The following is a 19922-nucleotide window of genomic DNA, read 5'->3' as shown; positions in this document are numbered from 1 at the left end:
GTTGGTACTGTATAAACTACACAGCCCACAACTGCCTTTTCCACTCACTGTCCCAAAACTGAACTAGATTGATTGTTCTCTTGACAGCAGAGTTTACCTTTATTGCCAGCTGCTCAGTTGCACAATGCATGGCCTTGAAATCTGGTAGTTCACATGGCAGAACTCAGTAGTAAGGGATATAACTTCATGTCCTCCTGCCCATGCTGCATAACCAAAGACAGGATATTAAATTCAGTTTCTTAATGATTCTCTTTTGCCTCTCACCTTTTAAAGGCCAATAGCAGGACTGGGACAGGTTCTATAATGCAGAAGCTACCAACATTTGGAAACTACACCTAGGAATCTGCTTATTCCTGAGCACTGAGACCCCCCTAAACTTTAAAAACGTTTTAACATAGACGACTCTGCTAGTTGTCCCAAGCATGTTACAGGCGCTTGTGGGACCCTGCTGTTTAGCTCTCTCCATTGTGAAAACTGACCGTTTATTCCTACCTTTTGTTTCCAATCTTTTAACCAATTGCTGATCCAAGAGAGGATCTTCCCTGTTATTGCATGACTACCCAGGAGGTTTTGGCGAAGGACCTTGTCAATGGATTTCTGAAAATCCATGTACACTGTATCAACATGATCCCCTGTATCCACATGCTTGTTGACCCCCTTAAAGAATTCTAATAGTCTGATGAGGCATGATTTCCCTTTACAGAAGCCATGTTGACTCTTCGCCAATAAATCATGTTCATCATGAGACTGATAATTCTGTTCTTCACTGCAGTTTCAACCAATTTGCCTGGTTTTGAGGTTAGGCTTACCAGCCTGTAACTGCAAGGATCACCATTTTTTTTCTTTTTTTATAATCAGCATTACATTAGCTATCTTCCAGTCATCTGGTACAGAGACTTGTTTCGTCAATAGGCTACATACAAGAGTTAGTTATTCTGCAATTCCATATATGCGTTCCTTCAGAACTCTTTGGTGAATACCATCTGGTCCAGGTGACTGATTATAGGACTCGGACTGTAATATGGTAATTTACCAGTTAAGATCCATAAGGCCTTTTCTTCTTTCTCCTATGTGATTTTTTTTTTTTTTTAGGTCTACCAGACACACTTTTTATTTGAAATTACCTTCCTGAAACACGTTGAGTGTACTCTGCCTTTCCCATCTCCCTCAGTATACTCCTCTTTGTTTTGCCAAAGGCCTTCATAGGAGGCACTAATCACATTTTGTTATGGAATTCTTCAATAACTCATACATTTGTGTTGCGCAATGAAGAAAAGAATAATGGGAAATTACTATCTAGGGGCTATATCTCTCCCTCCATTGTATGGTGAGGAGAGAATTATATGAAAGCAAATAAATTACTGTCTGATTCTAGCCAGTCACCCACTCATTGAACGCTGCACACAGGGTGCTCTGTACCATTTGTGTCAGTATGTATGGAGGGTGGGAGGCAGGGCATAGAGACAGGTGCTCCAGGCCATGCCAAGCCCTGGCAAACCACCAGAAGTGTTGCTGCATAAATTCCAGCTTTACCCACGTTCTGCACAGCATTTCATTCTGTAGCATTAACTCTTTCCCTCCAGAAAGAGGAATACTCCAACATGGCTCCAGTCCTGTGTGACCTGTGCACTACAGCTACTGGGGAGGGGAAGCTCAAGAGCAGCATGAAGGATCTGGCTCCCTATGCAGATACCGCAAGATCCATAGAGATGGGACCAGATTTCTCCTCCAGTATTCTGCAACTGAGCAGTTTCAGGCCCACCCTGTCCACACACTGCTCCCTCATAAGAGGATGATGCTTCATATTACACAAGCTGAATCTTTCAGAGTTGTACCTTTTTTCTCCCTTTAGTGGCTTTTTAGTCCTAAATTGCTGAAAGTGACAATGATTCATGTTTTTAATGTTGAAATCACAATTACTGTAAAAATCTAATGTCATGTTTTCCTGACACCCTTACCTGGAGGAAAACCGGGATGGGAGCTGTTAGCCCTAAAGACTCTTAAATATCTCCTTTTGAATTAATTAGTAGGGGATGAAACTGGCTGAACTACTTGTGAGTGTACAGAAACTTGACAATTACTGTCTGGAAAGCTTACAGGATGCATATCAAAGCCACACTGTGAATTGCATAATTGTGATGTTTGTCTGGGGCCAAAAGATAAGACCCATATCAGGGGACTAACTTAATTAATGTGTAGTAATACTAATAAAATTAATAATAATTCTTAGTGGTTTTAAGTTTTATCAGACATGCATGCCAAAGGCCAGTGAGTGCCTCAGGGAAACAAACTAAAATAAAATAAGAAAGGCTATATAGTCCAATAAATTCTACAGCTGGCAGAAAAATCCCCAGTAATCCATCTCCGTTCATTCTATAATTAAAAACAAAAAAAACAGCTATATGAAACTAAAAGAAAACAAAAGGGTTTGAGTGTCAATGGAAAAAATGCCACAGATGTACACGACCATACGTTGATGGGGAGTATCTTCCAGAGTAGCATGTCTTCAGTGAACAAGACTCTGTTGCCCATATTCTCACAATATACTGTACCATGGGATGGTGAGCAGTTCCATCCCTCCTTATCTCAGCAGCTGTGTTGGGACAGAGGGCAGCAAATGGTCTCTGTGGTAGTCTGGTCCTGTACTATTTAAGACTTTGAATGCTAGCAATAAAATTTTCAAGTGCATTCACTAGACAACAGGAAGCCCGTATAGCTGGAAGAGCAAAGGTCAAAGAAAGACAGTGTGTAAATTCAATTGACAATTTACCAGAGCAATATTGGAGTTTATAAAAGATAAGGGGCTAGATTCACCTTTGGGGTGAGTGAGATGCAAAATACACCTCTCCCAGTCACCAGGGACCCAAGGCAGGCACATGATGGGGAAGCAGGTAGTTTGCCAATCACTTAAATATTTTGGGAATTCACTTGATTCTGTGTAACTCCAGACTCCATTCCAGGGTATTACCTTCAAATAACACTTTAGGCCCTGATTTTCAGAGAGGTTGACTGAGCTTTCCAAGCTCCACTTTACGTCAGTGGGAGCTGAAGGGGCTCTATACCTCTGAAAATCAGGTCCTTATTAAGCAAAGACAAAACAGATTCCCGTGATGTAGTGAAACTATCTTGATTGTGGTTTTTGGTTGTTGTGAGCCAAGGAGTCCATTCTCTCCTGCAGTTTGCTCATGCTCATAGATTCAATTTTTCCATCAAGCAAAGCTATTGCCAGCTGCATTTTGTCTTGTTATGCAAGAATTTGCTCAAACATGCTACCTACTGACAAATTGTCCTACTCTGAGGCTCCCCCATGCTCCCTTCCACGACCACTGTCAAAGTTGACATTGCCGGCTTGAGGACTGTGGTTTGAAGTCATTTTTGACGCTGGTTAGCTCTGTATTTTAACACTTTTAAATTGCAGCTTCAAGACAAACATAGGAGAATTGCTATCGCCTCCCCTTCACATTGCTGGCTGGAGCAGAGAGCTGGATGCTGCCCCTGCTGTCCCTTTTGTAACCCTTTCAGCACACACGGAGGGGACTGAGTTTGCTGCTGCCTCCCTTTGTCATCTTCTCTTCACCAATCAGTAAACAAGAAGGCTGCTAAGATAAAAAGTTTATCGAATACAACTGTGGATGTTCCTATTGTCCACATAAAAGTCCAGTTTCTTTTAAAGCCTACTTATTTTTTGTCCCTTGATATCTTGTGGCAATGAGTACTACAGGTTAATTATGCATTGGGTAAAAAAATTGTTTTTATCAATTTTAAATTTGTTGCCTTTCATTTTCATTTTATGACCCCTTGTGTTAGGAACACCAGATTTATCTTTTCTGCACCATTCATTATTTTATCTCCATCACATCTCTTCATCTTTGTCTTCTCTCTAACCTGAACAATCCTAATCTCTTCAGTCTGTCCTCAGACAGCAATCTCCCCATGCCTCTAATCATTTCTATTACCTATCTCTTGTGCCCTCTGTTTCTCCTCTAGCTAGAGCTCTCCGATCTACTTCTATATGCCAGCAGCAGGGATAGAAATGTTGAGGCTGTGGCCCAAGCAACACACCACTTTAAAGAGATACGCAAGCCTACTGGATAATAAAGCTCAGTCTCATCAGGCCTTTCTGAATTCCGTCATCTCTACAGGTTAGGATTCAGGGGATTGGACAGAACAGTGTGAAAAAACTAGGCAGCCCAAGCCCCTGCAATGCTTGGCTTAAGCCAGTGAGCCCCTACTTTCATGAGCATTCTTGTACTCCCTCCCTAGTCTGTAAAAGGAGACTAGTATGTTTCTGGTCAATACAAACTAAAATAAATGAATGGCACTAAAATGTAATGGGGAAGGGGTAGATATGATTAATTACAGTAACTCTCAGGAGTCTATAGTGCCCTTTGATTGAACTCATTATCTGAGGAGCAATCGGCCAGTTTACCAAGAAATCAGAATGCAGATTTTTACACCTACAATACATGTTAAAGATCAAAGTCGGAAAAGCAGCCTGTAAACTACTTTGGGCCAGTTTCCTGAATTAATTGGCTAATAAGGTGTGCAAACTTCTTGGTAGATCTGATCCAATGAATGTCAATGATCCACTGAAGTCATTGAGTACCTTTCCATTGATTTCACTGGGAACTGGACTGGATACTAAAGCAGAAAATGTTCTTCCTGTTCAGCTAAGTTATGGATAAAAAGCCACGCTCCCTCTCACATTTACTGTGACTGGGGAGAAAACTCAAAGCGTATTGACAGTTTTGACCGAACCGAAGCAGATGTGCTCTAGCCACTGGGCTAAAAGTTATAAGGTGGGCACCACACCCGCCCTCACCTCGCTTTGCGTGGAGTGATGAGGCACCTTTCTCATTCTGCAAGGGGTTCCTAAGCCACCTAACTTCAGGCAGCTGGTTCCTGTTTGTGGATCCTGAAGCAGAGAGAGTACCAGTCTCTGAGAGGGGGCAGAGCTTAGCTGACACCCCTCTGGTGGCATCTCCCATTGGCTAACTTAGGTGGCTCTGCCTGGCATGCTGGCTTTGGGAGATCCCATTGTAAAGCACATCTCTCTCTCACTGTACAGGAACCAAGGGGCCTAACTCAGCTTTGTGGATCACAGTGGTGCTTCTGCCATTTTTTTTTCTTTTTGGCTAGATGCCTAAACGTGAGGCACTGTGATGCTCAATGTAGCAATGCTGTCATGGTACAATTCCCCACTCTGAACCTTAGCGTCCAAAAGATGGGGTACCAGCATGAATTCCTCTAAGCTCAATTACCAGCTTAGTGCTTGTAGCGCTGCCACCAACCAGGAATTCCACTGCCTGGTACACTCCGGTACCCCAAAACCTGGCCCAGGGACCCCCAAGACCCAGACCCTCTGGATCTTAACACAAGGAAAGTAAACCCTTTCCCTCACCATTGCCTCTCCCAGGCTTCCCCTCCCTGGGATACCCTGGAAGATCACTGTGTGATTCAAACTCCTTGAATCTTTAAACAGAGAGGAAAATTCACCTTCCCCAGTCCTTCTCTCTCCCCCTCCCAGATTCTCCCTTAGAGAGAAAGTAATCCTAACACAGAGAGAAAATTAACCTCTCTCTCTCCCTTCCCTCCTTTCTCCCTACCAATTCCCTGGTGGATCCAGACCCAGTTCCCTGGGGTCTTACCAGAATAAAAAAAAATCAGGTTCTTAAACAAGAAAAGCTTTTAATTAAAGAAAGAAAAAAACAGTAAAAATTACCCTTGTAAATTTAAGATGGAATATTTTACAGGGTCTTTCAGCTATAGACACCGGGAATACCCTCCCAGCCTAAGTATACAAGTACAAATTACAATACTTTCAGCAAAATACACATTTGAACTCCTCCCAGCCAAATACACATTTGCAAATAAAGAAAATAAACATAAGCCTAACTCGCTTTATCTACCTAGTACTCACTAGTCTGAACTTATAAGAGCCTTTATCGAAGAGATTGGAGAGAAACCTGGTTGCACGTCTGGTCCCTCTGAGCCCCCAGAGTGAACAACCAAAAACTAACAGCACAGCACAAAAACTTCCCTCCCTCAAGATTTGAAAGTATCCTGTCCCCTGATTGGTCCTCTGGTCAGGTGACAGCCAGGCTCACTCATTTTGTTAACCCTTTACAGGCAAAAGAGATATGAAGTACTTCTGTTCTATTAACTCTTACTTATCTGTTTATGACAAATGCCCAAGTCCCTTTGTGGATCCCACCCTCAGGCCCCTTTGGCTGCTGTGGAAGTGCAAAGGTGCCTAGGACAGGATGTCAGCATTGCCTGAGATTAAATACTCATTTTCCAGGGAAACGCCCCAGTTGGTATAGAACTGGCAGAGGCTGCTCAAGCCAGTCTGTCACCCTAGGCAAGGCTTCGGTGTGCTTTCCCCACCCCTACTCCTTTCAAGTTCATGACAGGGACCCACACCAAATCTGCCCTGGCAACTCTCCTCTAGTTGCCTCCTTCTACTCCCTTTCCCCCTGCAACCTTTCCCCTGAAGCCACTCAGCTCAACCATAGTGAAACCCAGGCCCTCTGCAGCCCAGCATCTATCTGGATGAGCTCCATGCTGTCAGGCTTATGGCATAGGGTGAGTACAAGGCTGCAGCAGGTGCTGGGAGCTGCTCAGACAGCAGAGCCCATTGGGGCAAGGTGCAGAGTCATAGGCATGGGCTGGGCACCCACATGGAACCAAGCAGATCATTCTGCTTACAGCTGAAGCCCTGGTAGTGCTGATGGACCACCAGGAGCAGCTCCAAGCTGTGCCTGGGCCACAACTGTGAACGTATCTACTCCGGAAGCAGGGAGTAGCTGGATATTGAGTGGGAATGTTGTCCCTGCAGCCTGTCTGGGGGCCACTGCCTGCTCATCTGACACCCTCCCAAAGGCAGTCCTGCTATGTTCATCTTGTGGAAGGAACCAGTGGAGGTCTTGAAATTTGTCACTGGAGGCAGCTGCCTAAGTTGCATCTGCCTAAAGTGGCATCTGAGAATTCATGTAAGGTATGTCTGCTGGCCCTATTCCCAGTTCCTTGTGTAGTGGGCAGATTAGAGGTGTGGCCAAAATGTACCATACTACAGATGTTCTCTATACAAGAACGGCCATACTGGGTCAGACCAAAGGTCCATCTTGCTCAGTATCCTGTTCTCTGACAGTGGCCAATGCCAGGTGACCCAGAGGGAATGAACAGAATGGGTAATCATTGAGTGAGCCACCCCCTGTCACCCATTCCCAGCTTCTGGCAAATAGAGGCTCCAGACACCATCCTTGCTCATTCTGGCTAATAATCATTGATGGACCTATCCTCCAGGAACTTGTCTAGTTCTTTTTTGAACTTTGGCCTTCACACCATTCTCTGGCAAAGAGTTCCACAGGTTGATTATGTGTTGTGTGAAGAAATATTTCCTTTTGTTTATTTTAAACCTGCTACCTATTAATTTCATTTGATGACCTCTAGTTCCTGTATTATGAGGGGGAGTAAATAACTCTTCCTTATTCACTTTCTCCACACCAGTCATGATTTTATAGACCTCTATCATATCTCCCCGTAGTCGTCTCTTTTCCAAGCTGAAAAGTCTCAGTCTTATTAATCTCTCCTCATATGGAAGCTGTTCCATACCCTTAATCATTTTTGTTGCCCTTTTCTGTCCCTTTTCCAATTCCTGTATATCTTTTTTTGAGATCGGGTGACCACATCTGCACGCAGTATTCAAGCGGTGGATTTATATAGAGGTGATATGATATTTTCTGCTTCCCAAGGGGCCATTGGGAGCTACTGAAAGTAAAGTGTCAGCAGCCCTGAGACACTTGTGATTTACACCTTGGGCTGGGCAGGCCCTTGCACAGCCCCATGATACAGGGAATACAAGGGTACCTTAAAACTGCCTTCCCCACATACACTTGGTCCTTGCCCCAAGCACAGAAACTAGCCATCAGGTCTACACAGTAAAGCTAAAACAATAAGGGTCCTTGTTGTTTTTACTGATACAAACTAACACAGCTACCCCTCTGAAACAATAAAGCTAAAGGCCCAAAATGCAGCAGGATTCTCTATCCTTGTGGTTTTTCCTCTATTTCCAGAATGAATTGAAGTAAACTATGCATTTCCAGTTAAGTGTTTAGCTAATGAATTTCTCCATAATGGCAGTGTGGAATCATAGGGGGTGGGGAATTACCACTCAGTTGTATGGACAACAGAAATATTTGTATCTTGGCTGACAAGAAGCCATCTTGGAACACTGACTAAAAATACTAAAGAAATTATTGGAGCACCTGCAAAGGGAAATAAATTGTCAGAAAATATGAGTGTAAGCAAATGAGCTCTCTTAGTGTCACACTGCAGAATGATGAGTGGTGTCCCCAACCTGCAAGGTTTTTTTAAAAGCATTTCCTTGGCATCTCAGCTTCTAATTTGGCTCGATGTGTAATGGCAGAGTACTTAGTTGAAATTATTAAAAGCAGCTATACATGGCCTTTCAGAAAGGAAACATGAATAGACTTTAGGAGATTTACAATAGGGGTGAGTGTTGATAGCTATTCTACTCCTTTGCTCTGAAACTTGTTCTCCTGGAATGAAAAATATTGTTCTCCATTATTTTTTATCAGATTGTTTCTGTGTTAGGGTCAAACTTATGGATTTGCAAGAGTGCTGTCCAATCCACTAAAGAGCTGGCCGAGATCCATCCTCCAAGTCTTGCCAAGGTAGGGGGCTATGACTAACATGCTTAAAATTATGCTTTATTAGTTCCTTTTGTCCTGTGCTGACAATAGTTCACAAGGAGTTGCATTTGTACTTGTCAGGAAGAACCCACCCATGCCGCAGACTTCTCATGAATCAGAGCTCTGTCCATGGGCCTGCAGGATGAAGTGGTAAACTGTAATTTCAGAGAAGGATACACATTCATCTCTGTCAAGTTTGCGTGCTTTACAAATTCATACACTAATTTGGTTCACAAATACACACCTTTCATTTTCTACTGATCTCCTTCTTTGGGTGACCTCCAAAGTCCATACTTTGTCATCTCATTTTTTTAATCCTCTCCTTTCTTCCCAGTACCTGATGAAACTTATATTGTCTACAGTTGTGATTTAATTTTCTTCCTTTAAATACCTTCAAGGGCCTGGCCTTGTTGTGCCTGCACATCCATCCTTTTTAGTTTTGCTCTAAATAAATATTTTTTTAAACTCTGTAGGGACAGAAGGACATGAGATGTAAATCAGAGCCACACTGACCAGAGCAGCTGTCCCGTACGACCTGAAAAGTTAACATTCCAGACACCACAAGGCAGGCTTTTAAAGAACTGCATGAGCTGATGCTTTTGCATCTTTATTGCCTCATATTCATGCTCCATATATTTTAATCCCAAAAGTCAAATTGATCCTAAATACAAATTAGAGACTGGAATTGTCTTTGACTGATTCAATCTTTGTTTTGCCCACAAGGCTACCTGAAACACTAGCACCAGCAGCAGTGAGAGCAGCCAGCTACCCTGGTCTCCCTTTGATGAATTGTTGCTGGAACAGTGTACCAATAGAAACATAAGGGCTAACTTATGGTATGTAGCCTACTGCTGCCATTCTTCATTCAGATGAAGGGCTGTGAACTGTAAAAGGTGACAGCTCTTCTGGTCACTGAGTGAACAATGTGAAGCATATGAGAGCATTGGGGTTTATATATGAGTACTAGGCCCTACAGCTGCTGCTCCATTGTTTAAGATTTATTTGGATCTGGAGGCAGACTGGTTTTAAATATAGCACAAAACCACAGAAAACAAGGAAACATTTTCTTTCCCTCTTGCTTGGGGTAAATGATGGGTTCTTTTCAGGCCAGGGAAAGCTTCCCAAGCTGCCAAATTTCAAGTGATTAATACATGATGACTAGCATATACATATATGTAATATTAATATGTATTATCCATAGCATATATATAATTAGTGTGCATTAAACGCCAATAACATAAAGCACAAATATTGTAACAGTGGTATATCCTAAACTAACCTATATTATAATCCTGTTCACTTCTGCTAAGTATCCCATAACTCCTTGAGCAAATGCAAATAAGCAATTGACATAAGCAGCTATATTTGTTCTATGCCTTAGCAGAAGCTAGGGAAGTACCTTCATGGACCAGTACCTGGAATGCTAATATCCAAAACAAAGATAAGGAAGGAACAGAACAAGTTAGGGAACTGGGAGAAACTGATAGGTTGGATTTTAGTGACATGTGAAGAGAGGTGTAACTTGTAAAATCATCATATAAATGATACCAGCTGAAATGTGTAACTTGGGGAGCGCACATATTGTGTAAGGTGAACGTAACCTTGTTGAATAGGACAGCTCCTCAGAGACTAGTACCATATAGAATCTTTTTCCTGTATCAGATTAATAAACCTGACTAATATTGGTCATTTGCTGTCTTGGGTATATTTTTATCAACAGCCTTAATTTACCTATGGAAAGCTCATTAGCACAAACACAGGAGTCTACATTTGACATACAGGGTTTAGTCTTCAATGATAAGAAGCCACCATATCCCCTATTCTACAAAATATCCTGTGATGTTACAGTAGTTAGCAGGCACCCCACCGATCTACTCTACATTTGCAAGCACAGGCCAAGAGTAACAGAGAGACCAGCAGGCCACAGGATCTACTAAGAAATAATCTAGCAATATTTGTGTGATGATGCGATTCTGGCGGGACCCAACTGAGAGTGCCAATTCAGCACTAATTGCTTAAACAGGACAGTTACAGCCCAAGACTGGGGTTTTTCTACCTCTAAGGCAAACCAAACCAGCCAGACAAAGAGGACTTTGGGTTCACCCCACTGGCTAACCACAAGTCACACAAGCAATTCCCTTAGACACTCCAGTTTCCCAGTATCACCACCAGTCCCACTCGTCCTGGGGATGAATGGTTATGAAAACCAACACCCCAACAAAAGAAAAAGGTTCTCTCGATCCCAAAGAATCAAGCCCCAGACCCAGGTCAATATACACATCAGATCTTACCCACAAATCACGTTGTTGCCAATCCTTTAGAATCTAAAATCTAAAGGTTTATTCATATAAGGAAAAGGATATAGATGAGAGCTAGAATTGGTTAAATGGAATCAATTACATACAGTAATGGCAAATTTCTTAGTTCAGGTTTGTAGCAGTGATGAAGTAAACTGCAGGTTTAAATCAAGTCTCTGGAGTACATTCCCCACTGAGATGGGTCGATCAATCCTTTTTTCAGAGCTTCAGTTTGTAGCAAAGTCCCTCCAGAGGTAAGAAGCAGGATTGAAGACAAGGTGGAGATGAGGCATCAGCCTTTTATAGGCTTTTCCAGGTGTAAGAACACTTCTTTGTTCTTACTGTTGAAAATTACAGCAAAATGGAGTCTGGAGTCACATGGGCAAGTCCCTGCATACTTTGCTGAGTTACAAGGCGTATCTGCCTTCTCTCAATGGGTCAGTTGTGTAGCTGATGGTCCTTAATGGGCCATCAAACAGGCTAGGCAGAGCTAACACCAGCTTGTCTGGGATGTTTCCCAGAAGCACAGCACAAATTTGAAATGCAGACAGTATAGAGCCAATACTCATAACTTCAACTACAAAATGATACATAGAGCATAATCATAACCAGCAACCCATAACCTGGTCTTAGACATCTTATATGACCCCCATTACATAAGATTTGGTGCCACTACAAGACCTTGGTTGCAACCATGTTGTATATGGTCCCAGATTATATCAATAATGTCACAATTTGTTCAAAGCAAAAGTTCATCTGAAAGTGACTGTTTTCATGCTTTGATTTTATTTAGTAAGTAGATATGCTAAATTGTTTTAGATATCGTAGTGCTACGCAAATACCATTGTTACAAGAATGTATATGGTATCACACTTGGGTGCATGACTACCGTACAGCATTTTTTGTGACAGGAACAGCCCTCTGCCATAAGGGTATGTGCAGCCTGAATGTAAATTAGAGTATTGGGGTTGCTCTGACATATACCAGGAATTGAATATGCCCCCTGCAGAGCCCAGAACATGGGTGGCACAGAGGTGATATACTATTCCCTTTTACCAACCATCACGTTCCCAGAACATCAGTATGTCCCAGGCTGACTGGAGAATCAGGCCCACAGAGAATTGTTCACACTCAATCCATAGACTATATATGTTTTCTTTCTTTCTTTCTTTTGCTTCATTTGCTCCTGGACATTCTTCAAGGATGCTAAATCAGCTGGATAAATTATTCATTACAAATTATTCACTCTATGCAGCATATTCTGATTGTTTACAAAATTCATTCTTTCTGTCCTAGAACTGTCACTGGCTGTAACTTATCTTCTCACTGACACATTCTGTGGACTATTTGCTTGCTGACTTTAACTAACATAGGTTTATGGATTATAAGAATAATCCTAGCCACTTCTCTTTCTAAATGAGGATCTCAAAGGCCCCCATCCACAAAGGCACTTAGGTGCCTAAATTCCAGTTTTAGGCTCTGCTGCTATCCAAAAACTCCTACCGAACCCTGTAGGCACCTACACTTGGCTCCTAAATTTTTCCATCTTGGTATGCGTACTGCTGCCTTGCTATAGGTGTTCAGACACCTGTCACCTACCTAAGCCCCAGTGAGACCCATGAAGTGGGTGGGTGAGAGGCATTTGTCTGCCTATCTTGCATGTGGGCTCAATCCAGCTCGATAGGCTCGATGGATAGCTGGAGAGATCACTTGATCATTACCTGTTAGGTTCACTCCCTCTGAGGCACCTGGCATTGGCCACTGTCTGTAGACAGGATCCTGAGTGGGATGGACCTTTGGTCTGACCCAGTATGGCCATTCTTATGTTCTTATGTTCCACTAGGCATTCTCAGACGCCGCCTGCTGGATCAGGTCCCATTGAAAATCTGGCTGAGCAGGAGGTGTTGCTGCCCACCTTATAATTTTAACCCCAGTGGATAGAGCACTCACCTGGGATGGGGAAGACCCAGGTTCAATTCTCCACTTAGCCTGCTAGGAAGAAGGGAAACCCATTTTCAAATTCTACCCCTCTGGAGAGTGCTCTAATCACCTGAACTATGAGATATTTTGCTTTTAGGGAGAGGGGAGGCTCTCCTCCATCTCTCCTGTTGAAACTGTTCCATGGTGGCTATATAAAGAAAAGGTGATTGAACCAGGGGGACAGACCCCAGGGTTTCCTATCTCCCAGGTGGGTGACCTAATCACCAGGCTACAGAATCATTCCCACTCATCCCTTGGCCCAATGACTAACTAACATTTATCCACAATGGAACAGCCATTGGCCAGAGAGAGAGAGAATGACTCTGGAGGTTAGATCACCCAACCAGGGAGGTGGGAGATTTCAGTTCAGCCCCTTGCTCCAGTCTCTCTCTTTATCTGCAATGAAACAGCTTCAGCAGGAGAGATCGAGGGAACCCCACATCAGTGTATCCCACAGCTCAGTGGTTCGAGTAGCTCTCCTGAGATTTGAACTTTCGCCAGCAGGGAATTGAACATGGATTGCCCACCGTCTAAGGGAATGCTCTAAACCAGGGGTTCTCAAACTGGGAGTCGGGACCCCTCAGGGGGTCTCGAGGTTATTACATGGGGGGTCGTGAGCTGTCAACCCTCACCCCAAAAACCCGCTTTGCCTCCAACATTTATAATAGTGTTCCATATATTAAAAAGTGGCTTGCTATGTGAAAGGGGTCACCAATTAAAAAGTTTAAGAGCCACTGCTCTAGCCACTGGGCTAACAGTCACAAGATAGATAGTAGTAGCACCACCACCTCCCCCTCTGGCTGTTTTGTGTAGTGTAAGGCAGGCTAGGTGCCTAAGCTGCTTGATTCCCAGAGAGGGGTTCCCATTCGTGGATCACTAAGCAGAGATAGGCGCCTCCCTGAAGCCTGGTCTTAGGTGTCTACCTTTGACAGAGGGGTGGGGCTTAGGACACATCCCTCCCATCAGCATCTCCCATTAGCTTGCTTAGATAGCCCTCTGCCTACTATGCTGACTGTGTGGATCCCATTCGAAGGTGCCTGTTGTTCCCCATTTATTGTATAGGGAGCCTAGGCACCTAACTCAGGCTTTGTGGATTGCGGTTTTGTTGTTGCTGTGGTTTTCTAGGCACTTAGAATTTAAGCACCATGGTGCTCAGTGTTGCAGCATCTAAGTCCCTTTGTGGATCCAGACCTAAATGCTTTAGAAATGTTTATGAATCTCCAGAGCATCTGTCAGGTATTATTATCTTTATGACGAGTTTGTGGATTTTAGATCCTGTGAGGAAGTGTAAAACTATTCTGCTGACTCACACAAGCCTGTATACCAGGTGGGTCACATTAACTCAACACATCAAGATAAAAGGCTGATTGCTACATGAGCAGGGACAGGAAATTATATAGGAAAACCTCTGGGAGTAGCTTTTTTAGGAATAAATTAGAAATTAAGGTTTCTGTTGAACTGTGTGAAGACATTGTCCTGTCTCAAGGTTTGGTTCTTAACAAAGTCATCGAGGCAGCTGAATAAAAGCCAACCTCCAGAAAGGGTGTGAATGTGATAAGATCTTACCTTGGGATAGACCTGTAACCCTTTTTTGTTTTGCAAAGCACAAAACAGTTAGAGAGCTGATTAATTTGTCAGTTAAAGATTCTCCTTGCATAAGGGAATCCCTGGGTGACGTAAAGTTCTGGTGAGGCAGCTCTCCATGTTATGTTGGGGCCAAACTGGCTTTGGCCAGCCTGAGGAGTGAAATATGTGTCAGGGCAGCTTTCAGCCACCTTACCCAACTCTAGGGTCCTGTACCAAGTACAGCTTGGTCAGATCAAAGGATCAGGCCCCTTGGGTTTGTGTTAAGGGATGTGCCTCTGTTCATTTGATCACCAGTTTACAGATTGGTAAACTGAGGCACAAAAAGGTTAAACTTGCCCAGTCGTTGGAAAATGACACCCAGGAATTCTAACTCAAAGTCGTGTGTGGGAAAGCATCAGCCCACATGTTTGTTTGATCTCCCCTATGTTTGTTTTCTACCATTCTTCTCCTTGTCACATTTGAAATAAAAACTTACGTAGTATAACACTGTAAATACATCTTTTAAAGTGGGCACTTGGAAAGCCATGTATTTCATGCTCTGCATCATAGGAGCTTGGGTCAATTACAGTATGTGCATGGCCAGACTGCTCTCTCATGTCAGTTTTATATTGCTTCTAAAAGTGGAAGGATGTAGGAGGCTTATGGCAGAGATTGAGGAAAAGACACAAACTTTACACTGAAAATGACCAAGCAAGAGACAAGGTTAATACTTGCACATTACCAGTGCTGAACAATTTATTGTAACAAATAAACTGGAGATGGAAAAAGAACAGAGTACAGAGGGAAATGGGAACATGACATTTAGCACAGTCTCTTATCCAAAAGCACACAATATGGCAGCTAATACTTGTGCTTTTAAAAACATGATTATTTTCTAATCTAAAAAACGAACCCAGCAGCTGCACAGACAGAGAGAGTGGTAGATGGAGACCACTGTATGGCTGCAGGCTGTGGCACAGGGCTGCTGACACTGCTTTGGCATTGACACATTTGTTTAAGAAAGGAGAAAACAAGTAATTTTTCCTGAGATTCAAGGGAAAAACAGTGTTCCAGCTCAGAGAGGCATGTACAGAAAGACAGGAACTGACCAAGACCCAGAGAGAGTGATAGACAGAAGCTTATATATGGCTGCAGGTGGTACTGCAGGTTCCTGGCTTTGGGATGGATCGATGTGAATGCTTGATTAAATAAAGGGTGCAGGGGGAGGGGAGAGTAAACAGATCTGCTGTTTAAATTTAGCTAAAGTGTTCTTTTTATCCTTTGTTCAAAGCTCTCTAGCATCAAGAGGAAATAGACTGATTGCATCTGAATGACCTGATTCTAATCTCACATCAGTGATTAGCAGGAATATCTTCCTGGAAGATAATGGCTTTAGGCTGGTATGTAAACTAGAGGAAAGTCTGGTCCTAAATCTAAGGGTTTGTCTACATGGTGTATTTGTCTGCATCAGAGGGGTGAAGATTCTAGTCTGCACTTGGGTGTCACATGCTAACTGCCCCTTACTGGTGTTCACTTTCAAACAAGACTACATTACTGTTTGGGCCAGTTAGTGCATGACACACTAGTGCAGATGTGAATTTACACCCTTTGGTGCAAACTAAAGCACCATGTAGAGCAGCCCTAAAACTAAAGAGGTGATAATAGAGGATACAGCAGATCTCCTTCACAGAAATAACCCTGGCACTGTTAAATCTTTTGTCCTCTGATGTTCCACAATAGTTCATCTGTTGGTGGACCTTCTTTTGTTGGGCAGGAGATAACACCTCCTATGGCAAACCAGTATTTCACACTTAATAATGCTTCTCTCCTGTCCAGTGACTTAACTTTGTAGTGTGGCTGTAGCCTATATCAATTCAAGTTACACTGATGATCATAAACCGCAATAATAAAATCACTTGTGCATGTTCACACAATGCTCCCTGTGTCATCGTAGCATGTCCACAGTTGGTTCTCTAGCGGGTTCACCATCCCATGATGCAGTTTTTTCTGTCTCATCATTCCATGGGCTTCAGACTATGTTTCATGCCATTTTTCAACAGCCCTTATAAACTGTGCACCTGCCATCTCACCTGAAAGCATGGATCCTGCACTGCTCTACAGTCTTGTGATAAGTGTTATGTGTGGGTAGTGATATAGAATGGCCACCCAGAAAAGGATTATAATATGTTTGTGGGGGGAATTAAACCAGAAAGGGTCAATTCTACTCCATGGGCCTCTGGAGAACTACGGCAGGGATTAATTTGTTTCAGTCACACTGCAAGCTGAAAGCATTCTGGCAAGAAAACCTGAATGCATTCCTCTGTGGCTGGAGTTGTGAAACTGATGACACATTGTGTGTAAGCTTTTGGCTGGGTTGTTTGTTTCGTTCATCCTTGATAAAGATAATAAGAAGAACTTTATTTTCCCTTTACATAAAAGTAAAATAGGAGAGAGAATGTCCTGAGTCTGTCTCCATTCATTTTTCTCTCCAGGGAGAAATAACAACCCTGTTCAGGAGCCAAAACCCTTCATGACTAGTTGGAAGCCAGGACAGTATCCTGATAGCAGTCTTACTAGAGCAGACAATCGGTGTCTAGGCACAGAGGCCAAAGTACCCCTTCTCCAAAGATGTGGGCTAAGGCGCATTGCTGGGGAAGCTTGTTTTGCTGAAGCCTCTGCTATGTATAGACACATGGCTTCAGTCTTCAGGGCTGCCACTTTGGCATCTATCACAAACACCGAAACACTCTTAAGAAAGTAAAAACTAATTTTAAAAATTTCTGGTGGTATAAGCTATTGCTCACTTTCTTATGAGATTGTTGCTATATGTGCTATTTCTATGTGCGTCCTTTCTCCTTCAAGACATTTTCCTCATTCCTGCTTTTCATAGTGAAGTGTATTTCCCCTGCTTTGCAGATTCCCACATGCTCCCCACAAAAAACATCACCATTATTAAGAATTACCACTAATATGCTGTTGAGACCTCTGTAATGAATTTCACCTGTTAGAGGGTTGTACGGGATTTTCAAACTACTGCAGGGTATTGTGTTTTGTATTTTACTTACCCATTCCCTGCTTATTTTGGTGTATTTTCACAGCTCCTGCTCTCTAAGTATTAGCTCTTAGATACAGTGCCATTAGGTTACTCTTCCTCCTCCCGCCCCTTCTTCTAAAAAATTTGTAATTTCCTTAATCACTTTGATTTTTCTGCTTAGCTCTTGTGCTACCAGTCTAGCATTTCTTAGATCATTTGGGCTTTCTGGCTGATATGGCTGAGACTTAAAAGAGAAGCTTTTCAGAAAATATAATTCTGTTTTACCCGAAGTACTGCCATTTCAACTTTTTGTTTGCATCTCAAAATGGGACAAAAAGTCAAACTATGTATATTTTTTAAAAGTGGATTGAAAGTTCAGAGAATTTTTTATTAACAATCTTGAAAGTAAAAATGTTGACGCTGATTTTTTTCAAAGCAAAATAGTCACCTTTCAAAAAGTTTCATTTTTGAATTTTCTCATTGAAAAATTTAATTGAAATTTTAAATCTAACATTTTCCTGTGAATATATTCAATTTTGACGACTCCCATGTTTCATCAGAAATTTTGTTCACTCAAATTTCAACCAAAAATGTTATGCACAAATGTATCATCGCATATAACATAATGGTACCCTCTCCCTGTAGATTACTTTTGTTTCGCATTCCTAAGATTTTTACCTTGCTTACTTTTGCATGTTTGCAGTGAGATATATGTCTTCAACCTGTTTGTCACACTCAGTGGAGCTGTGGTAGTTCATTACTGTCAGTTAAAATGTATTATGCTATTAGCAAAGAGAAGATATCGGTGGGACCTGCAAAGCCAACAGAAACGTCTCTTTTTATTTTGTCTTCAGTCCTTACAATCTAGATGCTGATATATAATAATGACTTTAGGGAACACTAATAAAATACATTTGGTTTTTTTACTGTACCTGTTTAGAAAGGGGCTTGTGAAATTCTTGCAAGCATCAGATCTCATTCAAATCATCATGTGTTTTAAAAACACTGTTTAATACTCTCATTGAATATAACGGGTCTTCTTTCTTTTTTCTTTTGTCAAGTCATTCTTAGTCTCCTAAATGATTCTTTCACCTTCCATTCCAAATTAATGCATCTGAATAATAGTATAAACCATAAAATCAAAAGAGTGTCAAAACCCCTGTGTGCTTAGCATGCTGTAATGGCACAGTTCCTGTAGAGGGTCTACTATTCAGGTTTTTATGTCATTCTTACTTCCTAGATCAGTGGAGCTTGGCCATCAGTGAAATGTTCAGACACTTGGGGCAGAGGGATATGGTAAGTGTGTTAGCTATTCTGTTTTCTCAGCATTCCTTTGCCCACTGATTCACAGGATGATATTTTCAGCAGTCCTGAATGGCTCTATCTCCCCATGCATGGGAGTGAAAGGAAGAATATTGCTATTGACGGTGTTCCCAAAATGAAAACAGGTAGGGTATTTGTTCTCTTGTGTTGGGCCCACATGGATCCCCATTGCAAATAAGAGAAAATAAAAGAATGAATGCAGTTCTCCTTGCATTCTTATATCAACTACACTGATGCAGAAATTGCAATGCAAAAGAGGTACAGAAAACTCCAGACTCCTTAGATTTCACACATTTAGGATTTTAGAATTTATAGCAAAAAGTCATTTGTTTGTATGTTTCCAATCTTTATTTAATGAATAGGCAGCTATCATAATGAGAGTGGTTTGTAACAAATTTATTAGCCAGTCTTATGCATTTAATTAACGTATAGCACTGTAATCTACTTACAGACAAAATGAATAAAGAATGGAAGCAGATGGACTTTTTATCTTGCACAGAATGAAGACATACTTAATTCTTTTTGTCCATGATATAATCCAATATTGATCTATAGCCAGAGATTCTGATGATAAATCCATTCACTGAATTATTCAAGGTGTAAAAATGGTCAAGATTAAGATCCACCATCATATCCTCAAACTGTCTGCCTAGGAAGTGTAAAACTGTTCTTGTTCCTGGGTGTATCAGTTTCCTTTCTCTCCCCCTGATATCATAATTGTTTTTAATGTTTTCCCTCACCATTATATGAAGAAACATCATCCACAAAGCCAGACACAGTCAGCATATGAATGCCAGAAATATGCAGGCTGGATGTGACCTCAATGATCAGTTAAACAAGGTCAGATGGAAGTTGGTAAATCAGTCGTATGTGCAAGAGGCTCCTGTGTCTTGCTAGCAGCTGCTAACAGTAACTGCAATAATGCTGTCTTATGCCTGCGTGGTGTTCCCAGATAGCCATTTAGCATTATAACAACAACTTTGATCTGATTAATGCGGCAGTGCAACG

This window comes from Gopherus evgoodei, chromosome 1 (genome assembly GCF_007399415.2).
Source record: "Gopherus evgoodei ecotype Sinaloan lineage chromosome 1, rGopEvg1_v1.p, whole genome shotgun sequence".
Lineage (NCBI taxonomy): Eukaryota > Metazoa > Chordata > Testudines > Testudinidae > Gopherus > Gopherus evgoodei.
The sequence above is the reverse complement of the archived record's forward strand: the minus strand, read 5'-3'. Positions refer to the sequence as shown.